This window comes from Peromyscus maniculatus, chromosome 6, assembly GCF_049852395.1.
Source record: "Peromyscus maniculatus bairdii isolate BWxNUB_F1_BW_parent chromosome 6, HU_Pman_BW_mat_3.1, whole genome shotgun sequence".
Classification (NCBI taxonomy): domain Eukaryota; kingdom Metazoa; phylum Chordata; class Mammalia; order Rodentia; family Cricetidae; genus Peromyscus; species Peromyscus maniculatus.
The window spans coordinates 56,757,356-56,777,949 of NC_134857.1; positions in this window are offsets into that span (position 1 = coordinate 56,757,356).

A 20,594-nucleotide genomic window follows, 5' to 3' on the forward strand; every position below is an offset into this window, starting at 1 on the left:
GAAGGCACAAATCTCTCAAGGGCTGCCTACTGAGTCTTCAGGGACACTAGCCTGAGTTCATAGATGGTAGGAAGCAAGCTGGTACCCCGAAGCTCACTTGACTGTCCACGTGGGGTGGGGAAATCACTTTGTTGGCAGAGGGAAAGAAATGATCTCATATGTTTCCTCTGGCTTCAAATGGAATAATTTAAAAACAAATCTTACAGGCTGAAATGAGTATGCATTCATTTTGCTATGTGTATTTCTCGTAATGGTGACAGAAATGCATCAGTTACAATTTAAAATTACATTTTCAGGGCCAACAAAAAAATCCTAACTAGAAAAGCTAGACAAGCATAATAACTCCAAACCACTTCAAAGAAATCCATGGTGCATTTGTTTCTCCCATCTAATGAGAGGGCGTGTGGAATTGAGGTTACACATAAATGATAATTTTGTTTCCCCTCTTGACCTGGAGTCTAAGGGAAATACATTATTTCTGAAAAGAATCAGTAGTGCAGTTGCACTTATTACATTCTGCATAATTTTTGTGATATCCTGACTGGGTTTTAGTCATCGCCATCAATTATGGGACAGAGAATGCTTAAGATGAAGGAAGATCTGCTTAAGCCAGGTTCATAAAGATAGTCCCTGTCCTGAATGTTTTTAGGTCAACTATGAAATCATCAGTTAACAAGAGCCACACAGGCAGGCTGGGGCATTTATCTCACTGTGAAAAATAAGCAGAATTGGTATATGCACTTAACTAATAAAAAGCACGTTACATTGTTCAAAATGCATACAGGGATACTTAGGGTATTCTATTCACATGTTGGAAACAAACCAAATTTGACCAAGATGACATAAATAGTTCTAGGACTATCTAGTTCTCATAAAAAGTAGTTACTCACAATAAGAGAATCTATCAGAATCTTACCCTTTCCACCTTTTTCTTCAAAAACCAAATCGTTACTCGATTTAAATATGTAGTCAAGAACTGTAGTCTGTTAAAATGTGAACCTATGCCAGGCCTGATGGTACAAGCCTGTAATCCCAGCTACTGGCGAGATCAGGGCAATAGGATTCCTAGGTCAGCCTGGACAATTTAGAGAGCTCTTGTTTCAAATCAAAAGTGAAAAAAATCCTAGGGATGGTAGCTTAGTGTTAGAACACTTACCTAGCACATAGTAGACACGACTTCAATCCCCAGTCCCAGAAAAGAAAAGAAAAAAAAAAAAAAAAAAAGACAAGAATGCCCAATTTAAAAAGAAAGCCGACTAAAGAAGCTTAGTTTTGTTCCATGGTGATGGTGTAACTCCCATGGTCACGAGTCTTATGGAATTTCCCACTGTTTAAGGTTTCCTCTTTCTGTTTTACTCACAGAAATTGGGAGTAATTAGTAGGATTCCTTTAGAATTCCTCAGAACTAAATTTGCTCATAAGCTGTCCAAAATCTCTGTGCAAACTTCTCTAAAGGAAATGAAATGTTCAGATTTTTTCAGCAATAATCTTAGCCTGTACTCGAATATGAGACGAATATGAGACTATTCTGGACACACCGACAGAGAGAGAGAGAGAGAGAGAGAGAGAGAGAGAGAGAGAGAGAGAGAGAGAGAGAGAGAGAGAGAGGGGAGAGGGAGAGAGAGGGAGAGAGAGGATTATACAGTAGAGAGGCATGGAAAGTCTGCTCACAAGTTACACAGCACATGGTATTCAATTGTATTTCCAACCTTTGGAAAATCTTGAGCTTCTTAAATTCATGATCACTCATTTTAAAACTCGGATTTCTTAACATCAGTTTCATTTCACTTTCTTAAGGTCTTCTTTGCCTAAAGCGGACAACTGATTCTATGGAATATAATAAATGAAGGCCATAAAACACAGCTCAATATTTTAGTCATAAAACTTGAAAGAGAAGAAAGTTATTACTTGAACTTATTCATTATTTCAAATTCAAGAAGGGTTTGCAGAAGAACATAAAATCACTAATGGCAGTGTCTTTATAATATTACATTTCCAAGGTGAACATTGCCTCTGGATTCTTGAATATACAAGTATAGTGCTTTTCAGCAGCTAACATGGGAGGCATCCAGGGCCTATAAATTAAATTTGCATAGCACTGCCTTTAGGTAGAGTTTATAATATATGAACTATTTACACTAGCCTTGGAAGATCTATTGTTAGTTCTATTTTATTTTGTTTCTTTAGTATTTTAAAGACCAACCCTTCATAATTAAATATCCATAGACAATATATTTCATAGCATATGCATATAATTTAGAAATTACAAATACTGAGGAATTTCCTCCATTTAGTATTTTGCTTCTAAGTCAGGAAAAAGACAACTAGAGCCTTACATCCTAGAAGAGTTAAGACAGCGTTTGAGAACATTAGATGTTCTCTACCTTAAATGAATGGTGTTCAGATATGTTTATGTTCCCAAGAGGGGACGTTAAGAAAAATAAATTTGAGAGAAGCAGGTGATGTATAATTTGCAATAATCTAATTATCATTAGTAATGTAGTCTGAGTAGTCTCCATTGCATGAAAACTTTTATTGAAATATCTTTCCTACAAATAGAACTCAATATGCTTTAACTTGTTGGAGAAACAAACACCACCCAAAAGGAGTGCTGAGTATTCAACTTTAAAATGGTGAGCTCAGGAGATGGGCTGTTGTTAGGGGATGCTTGTCTAGCATATGCAAACCTGGGGGCTCAACTTCCAGCATTTATGTTTCCTGGTTTAGTTGGAAACTTGACATCTGAGAGGAAAGCCGACTTCAGATTGATCTGGACAGGTTTGTGGAGGATTTTCTTTATTGCTAATTGATACAGGACAGCACAGCTCATAGGAAGTATAACATCCCTACAGAGATTGTCCTGTGTTAGACAGCTAGCTAAGCATGAACCAGTGGGCAAGTCAGCAAGCAGTGCCCCTTTATGGTATTTGCTTTAAGTTCTTACCCTTTTTTCTCTCAGTGATGGCCTATGGCCTGGAAGTATAAGCCCTTTCTTCCCCAGACATGTTTTTGGCTGGGATGCTTTATCACAGCAAGATAAAGGATCCTAGAACAGTAACTAAATAACTGGTAGCTGAATCAACAAAATGTAACATAGCTTTTAAGTGTCAATAACTCAGTTTGAACTGCATCATATAACAGTTACAGGAATAACTCTCCTCTCTTTCTTCCAAGAACTTTCACCCTGTGTCTTGTTGCTTTTTTGCGGCTCCACCCATTTGTTAACACCTGATTAGTACCTTCACCTCTTGTCTTGTCACCTTTAAGACCTGTTCTAGGAACAAGGGCATTCTGTCATTTTGACGGTTCCCTGAGAAATAGGCTGAAACTCCTTTTTCTCAAGGTTTTGTTAATGACCTGGAAATAACTGTCAGTACATTAACGAAACAAGAAGGTAAGCACGGGACTGGGGGCATAACTGAGTGGTTAATCCTGCTCAGCATGTCTTGGTGCCTTTTTTGGGCCTGTTTTCTGAATGGCTATCTTTGTAATTTTCGACTATGTGAGGAGTTAAAAGAGGGAAAAGAAGTAAATGGGTAATCAGTTCTCCTAAGTCAAGTCCTTTTCAGTAGCCAACTGGGTTGGCAGGATTGCTCAGTGGGTAAAGCACTTGTCATTTAGGCATTAGGTCCTGAGTTCTGATGTCCAGAACCTACTTAAAGACACTAGGATCAGTAGCACACATCTATAATTTCTGCACTCCTGCATTGAGTTGGGATGTGGAAACAGGAAGTACTCTAGCTCATAGGCTTACCCTGGCTTAGGCAGGTACAAAAAGGAGAGCCTGTTTCAAAAATGGTGAAAGGGGAGGACCTCCACTTAACGTTGTCCCCTGACCTCTTCATGTATAGTATGGAACCCACATGCATCTATCCAACCCCACCCCACCACACACAAAGAACATTGTGGAAGTAAAAAGCTAAACTCTACTACTATGACTAAGAACAGCTAGGAAATAGACAAGCAATGGTTTTTGTATCATAAGGTTTAACGGTTTCTTACTGAGTCCCTGACAATGCTCCTTGCCAGTTGGAAAGATGCTTGGGAACATTTCAAAGGCGGCTTGAGATGCACACTGCCAGGTTCAAGCCTCATTTAGTCACACATTATCTGCCACATCATGAGTAAGTCTGTAACGATTAAGACAATTAGTTCCAGGGTTTATAAAATAAAAAGAATATTCCCATGTGCACTGCAGAAGACCCACAGGGATCAAGATGGAAGCAAATAGTCAGACTGGAGATTGAACTAAAAGCTGTAATGGCATTTATCCACATCTAGATTGTCCTGGAAATCCATATTTGATATTTTGAAAATTAAGCTCAACTTGCCAATTAAAATGATAATGCTACCCCATAACTGAGCATCTTTTCTTCACTTGTGGAAGTGTGATTTCACAACAGAAGGATTTACATGGGACTTCTATTCATAAAAGCTGGACTTCTAATTCTTAGGTTCCAGTATATGGATTGATATTTTCAGTAGACATTACATCTCAACTTTTTAAAAATAGCTACTGTGCATGACATGTGGAAGAAGGACAGAAGGAAGTGATGGATGTAGTGACAGGATGAAGTAAGGCCTTGTTACCAAGAACCGTCAGGTGTGGGGTTTATATCTTCAATGCTATATTGAAGATCTTGGGGTTTTAATCGTTCCAAGAAAAAGAACAAGAACAGAAGTGGCCTCATGGTGCAGTCAGGACTCCTGGGAAGGCAGCCTTTGAGGCATGGCAATTAGCACAAACAGTTGGTTAATTAGAGTCCGTGAAAGCCAAGGATCATTAAAGTGACATTCAGACACCTTAAAACATATATGCGTACTTTCATTAAGTTTTCCTCTAATGTTAGGCCAAGCCTTGGCTTGCAGGTTTGAATCCATCATTAGTTAAAACTCAGCTTCGCCTTCTCAGCCTTAGTGTGTCACTCACGATTTCTAGTTGTAGCTTCCTTGAGTAAGATCTTCCTAGTAAGATGATTTCAGTGCAAAATGAAGCCAGATTGAAATTATGTTTTTTGCGGTCTTATTTTTCACCTAATTTGGCTGTGATTTTATTTTTCTCCAAGTTAAGAGTTCTGTAGAGCTTTCAAAACATTCGTCTGAATTTCTATAGAAACAACTAATTTTTAACTTCCAAACTTCTTGCTTTATATAACATTGAATTGTATCACACAACTAAAAGAGAGTGAAATTACATAATCAGTTATCAGAGCATCAGCAGTCTCTACCTAGCTCAGTAGGAAAGTACAGGCCCTAAAGGTTTTAGTTGATGTGCCTTCTGTGGTCCTCAGTGGTCTTCTGGAGAAGATTCATATACCTGTTCACCTCTTAGGGAAGAACCTCCTTTAAACCAATGAGTTGCTTTGTTGGAATTATATCCTGCAATTATTCCCTTACTTTGCAAGCTAGTGAGGTAAAGGGATAAACCAGTCATGAAGAAGAAGGAAGAGGGTCACCAAGATGGTGCAGAAACAAAATACAGTTAAGATTAAGTCTTATGACCTGAGTTTGATCCCCAGGACTTATGTGACAGCACTAATGAACTGTCTCCCAATAGCTGTCCTCTGTAACCACATATTCCCCATCGCACATGCATGTAAACACACACAATCTACAAAATGTAAAAAGAAAGAAAGAGGGAAAGAAGGAAGCAAAAACACAAAGGGACTGGGAAGAGAACCATTCAGGGTAAAGGGGTGGGCATTTTGCTGATAAGAAAGAAAACACAAGCCTTTTAAAACAAAAGCTAAGTCTATGGGTGACATAGATTATTGAAATGGATTGAGGAATGAAAAGGTCAAAGGTGCGTAAGGTAGTAGGAATGGAGGGGTAGCAGAGACTCTACCTTCCCAGTTCTTGACTGAAAGGGGAGAAAACTGAGTGTGGGTTCAGGAAGAAACCAGCTCAAGAGAAAGTTTGGGGTTTTCTCTATGAGATTTGCTTTTCCCTTTGCTTTTGGCTGGTAGATAGGACATATTTGTTGACTTGGGGAAAAGGAGTAAGTAGTAAGCAGAGTTGGACAGATTAATGATGCCTTGTGCTGCATTTATACATTCTGAGGTGTCCCTGTTCCCTTGTGTCAGCTGCCTGTACCTAGAAACACTTTCTACCTGGTATCCCCCATGGTGTCTCTGGACCTGGACTCAGGTAGGCTCATCTCCTTCCTGTCCGCCATTACAGTATCTCCAGTGTCTCCCAGGCTCTATAGCAGACTGCTTGTGGGGGCCTCTCCTCTATCCCAACTTCCATCCCCCGTGACTACTCCAAACCTTGGTGTGGATTCAGCTTTACTAACCCCAGTGCTCTCTCTTGACCCCACCCCAACTCCTTTTAGCTCATCTGCTTCCTTTCTGTCAGGCCCCATACCTAGAAACACTTTCTACTCAAGATGTCTAGTGTCCACCACTGTCAGGGACTCAGGCAGGTGAGTCACACTGTCCTTGTTGTCCTCCTTTACGATCTCTCTATTCTGATGCTCAGCCCACAACAACATTCTTACAGGAGCCCCTCCTCCCACCTTAGCTCCATCCCCTGGAGACTCCAACTCTTGGTTCAGAACCAGGGTCCCCCTGGTCCTTTCATCCGCATCTCTCCAGACAATTCTGTGCCTTACCACAACCTACATGCAAGATCCTCTCTTTCTAATGAACCTCCAGAAGCACTCCTTACCAGGCAAACCATGGCCATCATACTTTCCTAAGATTCAGAGAAAGCAACGGGAACAAAGAACTGGAGCAGCTACCCAACAAAGACACGATGAGATACCAACACTTAAAATGATCACGATCATCCCAATCCCAGATGCCTAAACACCAGCACAAAACAAAAACATTACCAGCCAGGACAGTGTGTCCCCACAGAACTCAGTAACCCCCAGCAACAGTAGGCACTGAGAAATGCAACACAGGGGGAGCCCAAGACAAGGATTTCAAATAGTGATTCTGAATATGTCCAAGGACCTTAAAGAAAATATGAATAAACCCGTAAATTGAGTACATGAAAACACAATGAAACCGGAGAATGAAATAATGAAAGTAATGTAAAACATGTAGACTTTAACAAAGAAATAGAATCACTAAAGAAACCTCAAACTGAAATAAAACTGGAAATGAAATATTCAGGAAGTTAAACAAAAATCTCAGAGGTAAGCCTCATCAACAGAGTATAAGACATGGAAGAAAAAATCTCAGGAGTTGAAGACAAAGTAAACATGGATACCTCAATCAAGGATAATTTTTAATCTAAAAATTACAAACACAAACATTGAGGAAATATGGGACACTATGAAAAGAATACACCTATAAATAATAAGATTAGAAGAAGAAGGGGGCTGGAGAGATGGCTCAGAGGTTAAGAGCACTGACTGCTCTTCCAGAGGTCCTGAGTTCAATTCCCAGCAACCACATGGTGGCACATGGTGGCTGTAATGAGATCTGGTGCCCTCTTCTGGCCTGCAGTCATACATGCTGTATACATAATAAATAGACAAATCTTAAAACAAAAACAAAAAACAAAACAAACAAACAAACAAAAAAAACCCCTCAGATCAGAGCATGGAAAATATTCAACAAAAGGCAGAGATTACCAGATTGGTTTATAAAACTATTCCCTCCTTTTGCTGCATCCAAGATACACACCTTATCATCAAGGACAGACATCGCTTCAGGGTGAAAGTATGACAGAAGAAAACATTCCAAGCAAATGGAACCAAGAAGCAAGCCACTTAAGTCATTTTATGTATGAGAAAAGACTGAAAACCAAACCTAATCAAAAGAGATAGGGAAAGACACTACATACTCAACAAATGAAAAAAATCCACCAAGAGAATACTGTAATTGTAAACATATATGCACCAAACGCATGAGCACCCAAGTTCATAGAAGAAACACTACTATAGCTGAAATTACTTATTTTCCCATACAGTCACAATGGGTGATTTCAATACCGAATTCTTGTCAATTGACATGTCTTCCAGACAAAAACTAAGTAGAGAAATTTTGGAGTTAAATAATATCATAAATCAAAAGGTTCTAGCAGGTATTTACAGAGCATTTCACCCAAACAAAAAGAATATTCCTTCTTCTAGGAAGTCATAGAACTTTCTCCAAAACTAACCACATACTTGGACAAAAAGCAAGTCTCAACAGATATAAGAATGCTGACATTTTATCATGTTTCTTTCTAATCACCTTGGATTAAAGCTAGAGATCAACTGCAACAGAAATTCTTACAAATTCATGAAAACTTGAACAACTCACCACTGAATGAAAAATGGGTCAAAACACAGATTAAGAAATACATTTAAAACTATTTTTAGAATTGAATCAAAGTAAAACACAAGGTACCCAAACCTATGGGACACAGTGAAGGAGATTCTAAGAGACAAGTCATACCACTAAGTGCCTACATAAAAAGTTGGAGCAATCTCATATTAACAACTGCAGTGCACACTGAAGACTCTAGAGAAAAAGAACTAACACCCCTAAGAGTACATAGCAAGAAATAATCAAACTGGGAGATGGAATAAATAGAATAGAGACAAAAAATCAATAAAATGAAGAATTGTTTCTTTGAGAAAATCAATAGGATAGATAAACCTTTAGCCAAATTAACTAAAAGATGGAGAAATAAGATCCAAATCAATAAAATTAGAGGCGAAAAGAGGAACATAACAACAGACATCATTGAAATCCAGGGGACATACTTAAAAAAAAAGCTATGCTCCACCAAATTGGAAAACCTAAAAAAAATGAATAAATTGCTTGATATACATGATGTAACAAAGTTAAATCAAGACAAGATAAGCAATTTAAACAGGCCTATAACTCCTAGTGAAATAGAAGCAGTAATTAAAAGTTCCTCCAAAAAAGTAAGTCCAGGGTCAGATTGATTCAGCACAAAATTCTACCAGACCTTCAAAAAAAATTAATGTCAATACCCTTAAATCATTCCCCAAAATAGAAACAAAAGGAGGCTGTCCCAATTCTTTTTATGAGGCCACAATTAACCTCATACTGAAACCTCACAAAGACCCAACAAAGCAAAAGAAGTGCAGACCAGTTTCTCTAATAAAAATAGATTCTAAAATTCTCAATAAAATCTGGCAAACTGAATCCAAGAATACAACAAAATATGATCCACCATGAGGAAGTAGGCTTTATTCCAGAAATGCAGGAATGGTTCAATATATGTAAACTGATTAATACAACCCACTACATGCATAAAAGCTGAAAGACAAAAATCACATGATCATCTCATTAGATACAGAAAAGGTCTTAGACAAAATCCAACATCTCTTCATGATAAATGTCCTAGAGATACCAGGAATACAAGGAACTTACCTCAGTGTTAATACAGGCATTTTATAACAAGCACACAGCCTACATCAATGTAAATAGAGAAAAACACAAAGCATTTTAACTAAAATCAGGAAGAAGACAGGGATTTACACTCTATAGACATATTTAATATAGTACTTGAAGTGTTAACTAGAGAAATAATACAATGGAAGGAGATCAAGGAGACACAAACTGGAAAGGAAGAAGTCAATATTTTTATGTAAGTATTTGTGATATCAATTTATACATAAATGACCCTAAAAATTCCACCAGGGATTTCCTGGAGCTGATAAACACTTTCAGCAATGTAGCAGGGGAAAATATTAACTAAAAATATCAGTAGACTTCCTATATACAAATGTCCAATAGACTTAGAAAGAAATTGGGAAAACAACATCTATCACAATAGTATCAAAAATATAAAATAGCTTGTGGTAGCTCTAACCAGGCAAGTCAAAGTCTTGTATGATAAAATCTTTAAGACACTGAAGAAAGAAAGTGAAGGAGATGTCAGATAATGAAAAGATCCCCCATGTTCTTTGATCAGTAGGATTAACATAATGAAAACAGTTATCCTACCAAAAACAATCCACAGATTCAGTGCAATCCCCTTTAAACTCCAGCACAATTCTTTAGAGATCTTAAAAGGACAGTTGTCAGCTTTATATGAAAACAATACACACATTAAACACACACACACACACACACACACACACACACACACACACACACACATACACACACCCCAAAAAACAAAAACAAAGCAAAACAAAACAAAACAGGATAGCTAAAGGAATCCTCAATAATAGAAGAACTTCTGGAAATATATCATCTCTAACCTCAAGTTGTACTGCAAAGCTATAGTAATAAAATTACCATGGTATTAGCATAAAAGCAGACATATTGATCAATGGGACCAAACTGAAGAGCCAGACATAAATCTACAAAACTATGAACATGTGAAAGTTGATAAAGAAGCCAGAAATGCACATTAGAAGAAAGATAATATCTTTAGTAATTGGTGTAAGTCAAACTGCATCACTGCATGTAGAAGAATGCAAATAGTTACATATTCTGACCCTGTGTACTTCTCATCTCTAAATGGATCAATATAAAGCCAGATACCCTGAATCTGATAGAGGAGAAAGTGGAGAATAATCTTGAATTCATTGGCACAGAAAAAGACTTCCCATACATGACACAGAAAATACAAACACTAAGACCAACAGTTAATAAATAGGATCTCATGAAACTGGAAAGCTTCTGCATGGCAAAAAATGCATCTGGACAAAGTGGCAGCTACAGAATGGGAAAAAATCCAATCCAATAGAGGGTTAATATCTAAAATATATAAAGAACTAAAAATGCTGGGAATGAGGAAAACAGGTAACCTAATTTAAAAATGGGGTATAAAGAACAGAGAGTTCTAAAAGTTGGAGCACAGATAAAATAGAAATACTTAAAGAAATGCTCAACATCCTTAGTCAGTAGGGAAATGCAAATCAGAACTACTTTGAGATTTCATCTTACACCGGTCAGAATGTCCTATATCAATAAAACAAATAGAGCCCATGTTGACAAGGGTGTGGGGTAAAAGGAACACTTGTCAGTGTGGTGTTCATTCAGGAAGCTGGGAATAAACTTACCTCATTGTCTAGCTATATCATTTTTGAGCATATACCCAAAGGACTCTTCATGTTACTACAGAGACACTTGTTCATCCATGTTCATTGCTACTCATTCATAATAGCCAGAAGTTGGAAATAGCTTAAATGTCCATCCATGGATGTATAGATAATGAAAATGTGGCACATTTACACAGTGGAATATTATTCAGCAGTTTAAAAAACGAAATCAAGACATTCATAAGTAAATGGATAGAGCTAGAAAAAAATAATTCTATGTGAAGTAACTTGGCCTTCAAAAGACAAATATTGTGTGCATTCCCTGGTATGTGGATGCTAGCTTTTAACCCTTCACTAAGCCTGCTATCATTTGTAAAACCACAGAGTTTGGGCCTAGGCTAAAGAACTATGGCTAAGGGGATAATCTCCAATCGAAGGGAAATTGAATACATTTTTAGAGAGACAGAGGGAGATTGATATGGGAGTATTAAATGCAGGGGGAGCGATGAGGGAAATAACGGAGGCAATATGTGGAGAAATAGTTAACATGAAGGGCCACTTGAAGGCTCATATAGAAACCTACTGCATAGAAGTTTCTTAACATATATACATATATGAAATAAATCTAAATCAAGTCACCAAGTGGTGGGGGAGACAAAGGGCCATGTGGACATCTTTATCCACCAAGTGAAACCTCCAATGGAAGAAATGTCTTAAATCTAACTGAGTTGTTTACCAAAGTGGCCCCATGAAAAGTCTCAAACAACCCATGCTAAATACCAAGGCTATTGGTTGCTCTCTATTCTATCTTACTGATAGGTAAGGACCTATCACTGCTGGTGATACTTAACATATCTCATTGAACATGTAGATATCTAGTTAGTACCTACCTAGAGCCTTATACCAAGACTACTATTCATGATAATAAAAGGTCTTCTTCACACTAATAGAAGAGAAAGGTAACCACCAACAAAGCTATAAACTCTTGCATCTATAAGGGTAATTCGCTTGCATGATATGATAGTGAAATAATGGTGCATGGGTTGTGGGGATAACCAGCTACTATCTTATTTGATTTAAGGCCTGCTCCATGGGATTAAACCCACTCTTGACATTGCTTAGGCAGCCAAGAACCTGAGACTAGATAGGTCATGGACATAGGGGAATACTGTTCTGCTACAGTAATGTGGCAATAAAATTACTGCTAATGGCATTCTGCTGTAGTCTTATGTTATTATCTTGCTCTGCCATCATTACAGAAGCTTCCTCCTACAGTAGATGAGAACAAATACAGAGACCTACAATGTGCAGAGAGTGAGAGACCATGGACCACACTCTGCTAAGTAGGATGTCATTATCAACCCTCTCCCCTCAGGTCTCAAGAACTATGCCTAAAAGGAGGAAAAAATGTTGTAGTATCCACAGGGGATGGATGTTACCAAGGAAACAGTGTCTCCAAGACACAACAAGATTGAAACACATGAATTCGTAGGGATTGTGACAGCAGGCACAGAGTCTGCAGAGGTCAACAGATGTGCTGAGACAGGGAATTGGACACAAGCACCCATCCCTAACCAAAAAATTATCTCCAGTTGACAACTGCTTGCAACAAAAAAATTAGTTTCTCCAAAGGAGTCACACTGTGTACAAAAACCACATTTATGGGTAGATAGTCACAGCAGTGGATGGCCAACACACAAAATAAACTCTATGGTATTTTGGAGAAATTTTATTTCATATTGCTTTGTTTTGGTGTTTTTTTTTATTTTTTTTACCTTATTGGTCTTCTTGTGTATTATGGTTTCAGATTTTGTGTTTGTATGAGCTTTGTGTGTGTGTGTTTCTTGTATGTGTGTGCAATTCCTGTTCTCTGCCTTTGTGTGTGTGTTAAGAACATTTTTTCCTGTGTGTTTTCTTAAGAGAGTGAGAAAAAAGGCATGGAGTTTGAATGGTGGGGAGGTAAGGAGGATTGGGAGGAGATGAGAGGGATAGGAGGCACTGTGATCAGAATATAATGTATAAAACTATTTTCAATTAAAGAGAACCAAAGAGGAAAAAAAGAAACAAAACAAAAATTTAAGAAGTGAACACTACGATGTATGCACCATTTTGGTATGTCTTGGTTTTTGTTTTATGCTAGAAGCTCTACAAGAAGTTATTTCAAAACTATTAACAAGATGAAATTGAAGATAAATCCTAGAAAAAATGAAATAAAACTTTGTTCATTAAATATGTATACCCAATTTGAGGCATAAGTGAGTGACAGTATCACAAAGACAGAATCTGCCCAACATTTCCATTAAAGAAGAGAAACAAAGTCTGCTTTGAAACAGTGATGAGGCACTTAAATCCTCAGGTGAGACTTCTTGATGTGCAATGTATGGAAATGTTTTACCACATTAAAGGGAACAACTGCAATGTTTATTTTTATGAACTATATGATTAATAATGTAGAAAAGTATTTTCTCAATCTTAAGACATTTAGGAAATTCTATGAAGAGATAAACATGGTAATATTATCAGTAACCTATGCAAATGCACTCTGTCCAAAAGAATAACAGATTAATCTCATTTGCAGTTTAACATTATTGAGCATACCCTTGATTATAAGACCTGTTTTCTATAAGGAATGAATTAATATCATAGTATATAAATAACAGGCAAAGTTCCTAGCACCTAGGCTACTATTCCACACATTTCCCTCTTTCCCTTTCTTTCTCATTATATTAGTTATTTTCCTGGTTGCTAGGAAAAACTGGCTAACAGAAGTCAAGTAAGAGAAAAAGGATATAATTCAGTGTACAGTTTCAGAGGGTCCCAGTTCTTTAGCTTGGTGAAGGCCTGACAGAGTGTCTCAGTATGTAGCGGGAACACATGTTCAAGCGGAAATGGATCAGGAAGCAAAAAGTAACTGAGAGCTGCTGCCTGGCTATGGTCTACAAAGACCCGGCTGTAGATGTAACTGTCTTATTAAATAAGACACAGAGCCAATACAGAGATGAAAGCCAAGAGGTCAGAGCAATAGCTAAGAGTTAAAAACCTTACCCTTCACTGTCGCTGTTGTCCTAACTCGCCGAAAGCGACCTACTTGCTGTGTGCCTGTCTTTTTTATACAGTTTCTGTTTTGCCTTCTCATTGGTTGTAAACCCAACCACATGACTTTCTAGTCCCTGCCTGTCTGTACAGACCTCCAGGTCTTCTATGGTTGGTATTGAGATCAAAGGCATATATCTCCAATGCTGGCAGTATCCTTGAACACACAGAAGTCTACCTAGCTCTGCCTACCAAGTGCTGGGATTAAAGGCATACACCACTACCCAGCTTTTGCTATGGCTTGCTAATAGCTCTGACCCCCGGGCAACTTTATTTATTAACATACAAATCACATTTTAGTACAAATAAAATATCACCATACCCAGCCCTGGTGAGATCTGCTTAACTATCCAGGCTCCATTTAGATTACACAGTCTCCGTAAATACCAAGTGGGAGTAAGGAGTTTAGAATGCAAGTCTGTGGGGAGTGTTTCAAACTCTAGCCACAATATCCTTCCCGATAGTCTGTCAAGTGCACTTTTCAGATCATTTGAAATGTAATTTAGTACTTATTCCAACATCTGCCTCGAGTAGTCATATCTAGCCTTGTGTCTGATGTGTAACAAATAATGAATACATTGCTGCTCAGTAAATAGATTCTGTCTATGAGCTGGAATCTGTTTTCTACCCATGCTGAACATTAAAACCTTAAACACAAAAACAGAACCATTAAAAATAAATGAGAAGAAAAAAAGAATAAATATTAAAATTCTGCAGAGAAAAGGGGGTGAAATCTGGTTTTTACATTTAGTGCAGCTTTGTAAGTAGAAACACATTTGAAGGAATACCATAGGAGGTGAATTAATGGATTATTTTGTATTTTATTAACTGTTTACGTGTGTTTGACTATGTCTATGTATATATGTATATGTGTGTGCAGATGCCTACCAAAGCCAGTTCAACCTTCTTGAGCTGGAGCTACAGGCGGTTGTGAGCCACAGATCTAGATGCAAGAAACTGTAAGAGCGTCAAGTGCTCAGAAGCACTGAATCATCTCTCTAGCCAAGCTATTGCATTTCAAACGGTGCAGCTAAAGTTGAAATGGAAATAGAACATAAGGAAACATTTGTGGGGCTGAAGAGATAGCTCAGTGCTTAAGAGTACTTGTTGCTCTTCCAAATGAAGAGCCACATGGTGGCTTATGACTGCCTATATAACTCCAGCTTAAGGGGATCCAACATTCCTCCTCTGTTCTCTGTGGCACCAGGCACACAAGTGGTATATGCATACATGCATATATATATTACATTTTAAGAAAAGAAAACATTTGTGTAAATAAAAATATACATAGGTTTAACAACCTTATATAATATTACTTATGTTGGCAAAACACTAAGAATTAATAAAAGTCAAAAATTTCACAAATTTATAATTGATAAAATCAACAGGAAAATACTCATTTTCCCTCAATCACTTTAGTAATCAAAGAAATGAAAACAATACTGTTAATCCTTCTATTACCAGTCATATTTTAAAATTCATATTAAATTAGAACTAATGTAAAATATTTGAAAAAAGATATTAATTCAAAAAGAACTCTAAAAGAGGACACATTTTCTGGCAAGTTGGCAGTGTAACTCAAGTACCATAAAATATTCATCTCTTTTGATTTGTAATTTTCTCTTCTAAAAATGCACCCACAGGAATGCAATCTCCTCACAAACATAATCTCAAAGAAGCAATTTGCATGGAAAGAGTATCATTGCAAAGTAAGTGCTGTTCTTTGGGCATGGTTTGTTCCTCCACTCTTCATATGTTGGAAGATTTGTCTTCAAAGCAATGAGTGATATAAGAGGCAAGTGAGCCTAATGTGACATCATTGGGCATTGTTATCAGAGGAAATGAAGGTTGTTCTCCTGGGAACTTGAGTTAGTTCTTATGAATGGATGGCTAGAGGCACAGCAGGTCTGGGCCTTCCCTCACTCTTTACACTGTCTCACGATGATATTGTGCCTTCTTCCTCTCAGACATCTTTCTGCCCAAACTGCCATGGACTGCGATGTGACACAAGGCCCTTACAAGTTCTAGCATGATGATATTTGGACTTTCAGTATCAAGAACTATGAACTCAATAAACTCCCTCTCCTTGCAAGTTTCCCAGCCCCAAGTATTTTATTATTCTAATAAAAAACAAAGCAATACAATTAGTTTCTATAGAATATGAGACCCAAGTGGTTAATTCTAGCAGAATAGTTTAACAAAGTATTGCATAAACAGCATATTATAGATATATAGATATATAGATATATAGATATATATATATATAGATAGATAGATAGATAGATTGATAGGTGGAGATAGATTATCATCTATCTATATATACAGATAAATACATAATATAGATTGATAGATGGAGATAGATTATCATCTATCTATATATACAGAAAAATACATAATATGATAGATAGATGGATATCTAAGAGCACTAATGATAGATAATAGATCAATCTATCTCTAGATAAATCATTAATAGGTAGATAGATGATAGATAGTTGATAGATGATAATGATGATAGATGATAAATAAATAGTTGGTTATCAACAGATAATTATTGATACATGATAGACAGATAGATAATAACCAGACAGATATAGATAGATGATAGATTATATATAGATGATACATAGATATAGACATATAGACAGATGATATATGAGATACATGATATATAGGTGGTATACATGATTGATACATGATACACAGATAAATTATGGAGAGGTAAAAGATAGATAATGGTATATATAGTTGTAGATAAACAACAGATATAGATAGATGATAGATGACTGATGATAGATGATAGAGATAGATAATGATGATAGATATATGATTAATAATGATAGATAGATGATACGTAGACAGATGGTACATAGGTAGATGGTTCACAGTTATTTATAACAAAGCAACCAAGTGATGCTTATAATAATCTAAGTCAACATTCCAGTAACTTGCCATGTGGCTCTAGGCTCTGTGTATAACATTCTTTATTCAATTATCTAGTTTGTATTTCCTTTGTATCCAACAAACACTGCAGCTAGACATGTTTCTTTACCTGGTGCAGTGATACAAGTCTTTCTTGCCAGAGAAACTGGATCATTACTAGACTTTAATATATCATATTTTGATCTTTTTATTTTTTGTTTGTAAGGCATAGTAGTAGCAATAAAATAAAAATGTTTAGGAAACTTTCATACTCATTCTTCCTTGCCTCTACTGTTGTATATTAGGGTTTAATTTCCTCTTGGGAGCTAGGATCAATGATCACAGCCAGCATGGCAGCAACTTCCTTAGCCTGACAATTGGAGATACTTACTTGTAATACTTTGCATACTTCTGTTTCCTGATCATTTGATAGATTGTCATCACCTCTTTACTAGTAGAATAAGAGTGATTAGTATCTTCAAGTTTAATGACATCCAACTCTTGTTGTAGTCCATTCAGACTGCTGCAACAAAAATATTTCATAGTGAAAAATTTATAAACAGTAGAAAAATTTCTCACATTTTTGGAACCTGGAAAATATAAAATCAAGAAATTCAATTCTGTGGAGGCCTCATTCTCTGCTTTGAAGGTGGCATTTTCCTGTTACATCCTCAACATTTGAGAAAGATAAATATGCTCCCTTAAGTTTCTTTTATTATAGTGCCAGTAATATTTATCACTAGAATCCTCATGACTTAATCACCCACCAAAGGGCCTCATCCATTGATATTTCATATTATGATTAACTTCAAACATAGGAATGTTGAAGGAACACAGTTTGAACAAAGCAAGAACCATTGCCTACAACTTCAGAGACAATACAGTTCTCCAGGAGAAAAGAACTGAGACGGTATGCATATGTCTTTTTCACAGAAATAAATTTAACATAAGAGAGTTTCTGCATGGTTATGGAGGCTGAAAGTCCAGTGCTCAAGTCTCAAAGGATCCTAAAGACCAAAAGGGTAAATTCCCATCTGAGTACAAGTCTGAGAAAGAAGATAGAGGTCTTTGAAGGTAATGTGGCACAGAAGAAAATGTTTCTTACTCACCCTTTTATTCAGTTTAGACCTCTCTACATTATATGAACCCACTCAGCCTACTAATTCAAATGCTAATCTAATACCAAGATGAGATGTACCTATTTGGCACACTCAGAAAAGCAGCCAAATAAAATAGTACCAGTGACCTAGTCAGGCAGGCACAAAATGCATTATCACATAAAGGATAAAATAAATGACAACATCAGGAATGTTCAGGATGGTTTGGCCATAACAAAAAGAAAAGAAATGAAATGAAGGATAACTTTTTTTCTATCTTAGGTCTTTGAATGAATAGTGTATTGGGATAATCTTTTGTACACTATGTAAAGGTATGTCTCTGTCCTTCCTGACCTGCCTAAGACACCTCCTTCGGGTGGATTTTGCCTTCTAGTTTCTTCTGTAGGGTTGGATTTGTGGATAGATATTGCTTAAATTTGACTGTGTCATGGAATACTTTGTTTTCTCCATCTATGTTGTTTGAAAGTGTTTTGTTGGGTATAGTAGTCTCGGGTGGCATTTGTTGTCTCTTAGACTCTGCGAGACATCTTTCCAGGCCTTTCTGGCTTTTAGAGTCTCTGTTGAGAAGTCAGAGGTTTTTCAAAGGCTACAATAGGCTTCTTACTCTATGACCATAATGTGTTTATATACAGGAGGAAATGAAGGCTTATTACAAAGAAAGTATTTGTGCTAGTTGTTAGAGCTTTGTCTACCTGTGGTTTCAATGGGAATGACCACATAGGCTCAGATATTTGAATGATTAGTAACCAGGGAGTGGAACTATGACAAAGATTAGGAGGTGTGTGGCTTTATTGGATTAAGTGTGTCACTTGGGGTGGGCTTTGAGGTTTCAAATGTCACAGTGTCTTTCTCTCTCTACCTGCTGTCCACAGATCAGAATGTAGCTTTCAGATACTCCTCCAGCATCAAGCTTGCCTCTGTGAAACCATGTTCCTCACTATGATGACAATGGACTGACTTTCTGAAACTGTAAGCAAGACCCAATTAAAGCCTTTCTTTTATGAGTTGTCATGGTACCTCTTCATAGCAATAGAACATTAATTAAGGCACCATGTAATCATGCTTTGGAGTGCATGTAACAAAATTTGTTTTAGGCTTCTGGAAATTTTTTTTAATGTAGGAGTGATATAGGCTCTTTACCTATAGTGAACAATGGATGGTAAATTGGCATAAAAACAGCTTGCAACACAGCTACGCTTTGAGATGCTTCAAAACTATTTAAACTCACTATTTTCCAGAAGTCAAGAAGGCTACATATTAACTTACTTCCTGTTAAATTTTCAAAGGCTCAGTAGGCTTCTGTAACACTTAACAATAACATTAAATGAAGGCTTATTACTCAAAATATATTACTGTTAGTGATTAAAGTTTTGTCCATTTAATTTATTCTTTAGAGTGCAACTAAAAATCATTCTTAGGCTTCTGGCCGAATTGCTTTATGAAATACTCATACAGGCCTCTTTATTTACTATGAAAATGCATGGTGGACTAGAAGTCTAGGCTGTTTATGACACTATTTGATATACACCCAAGATACTCAGTAAAGTTGTAAAACAAATTGCTAAATGGTCGTATTAATAAAAATCTGGAGCCAGATATTGGGGTGAAAAACTGAGAGATCAGAGGAATAGGACAAGCCACAGACAACCTCACTTCACCAACACCTCAGTCTCCAAAGAGACTTACTTCCTGTATACCCATGCCTATATGCCTTTCTGTTCTGCCATCTCATTTCCTCTCTCCGCCCAGCTATATCACTTCCTGTCGGTCTGTATAGACCTCCAGATCTTTATGGTTAACTAGAATTTAAGGCATGTGCTACCAAGCCTGGCTCTGTTCCCACTGTGGCCTTTAACTCACAGAGATCCAGATGGATCTCTGCCTCCTCAGTGATAGGATTAAAGTCATGTACTTCCATTGCTTGAACACTATGTTTACTATAGTGGCTGGTTTTCTCCTCTGATCCTCAAATAAACTTTATTAGGGTGCACAATATATTGGGAGAAACAACATTTCACCACAAAATTTACTTCTTTCAATTAGTAAAAGAACAGAACATATTTAATTGATTTCTAATTGACTTTTTTCAAAACAGGTTTCTTTTCTCTTTGAAAATAATGGAATCATATAAAACAAGAAATACAGGCATATTGCTTGGAAACTGTTTTTGGTAGCTATTATGCTGTGGAATATTCCTTTACAATGTCTCTGTGATTGGTCTAATAATGAAACTGATTGGCCAAGAGCTGGACAGGATACAGTTAGGCAGATTAAACCAAACTAAGGATAGGGAAGGACAGAGTCTTGCAAGACTCTAACTAGCCGCTGAGGAAGCAAGAGATGCTAGAGGACAGGTAAAGTTATGAGCCACATGGCAATACATAGATTAATAGAAATGGGTTAATTTAAATGTAAGGGTTAGCTAGTATGAAGTCTGAGCTATCGGCTGAGTATTTACAATTAATATAGGCCTGTGCATGGTAATTTGGAAGCTGCTCCCA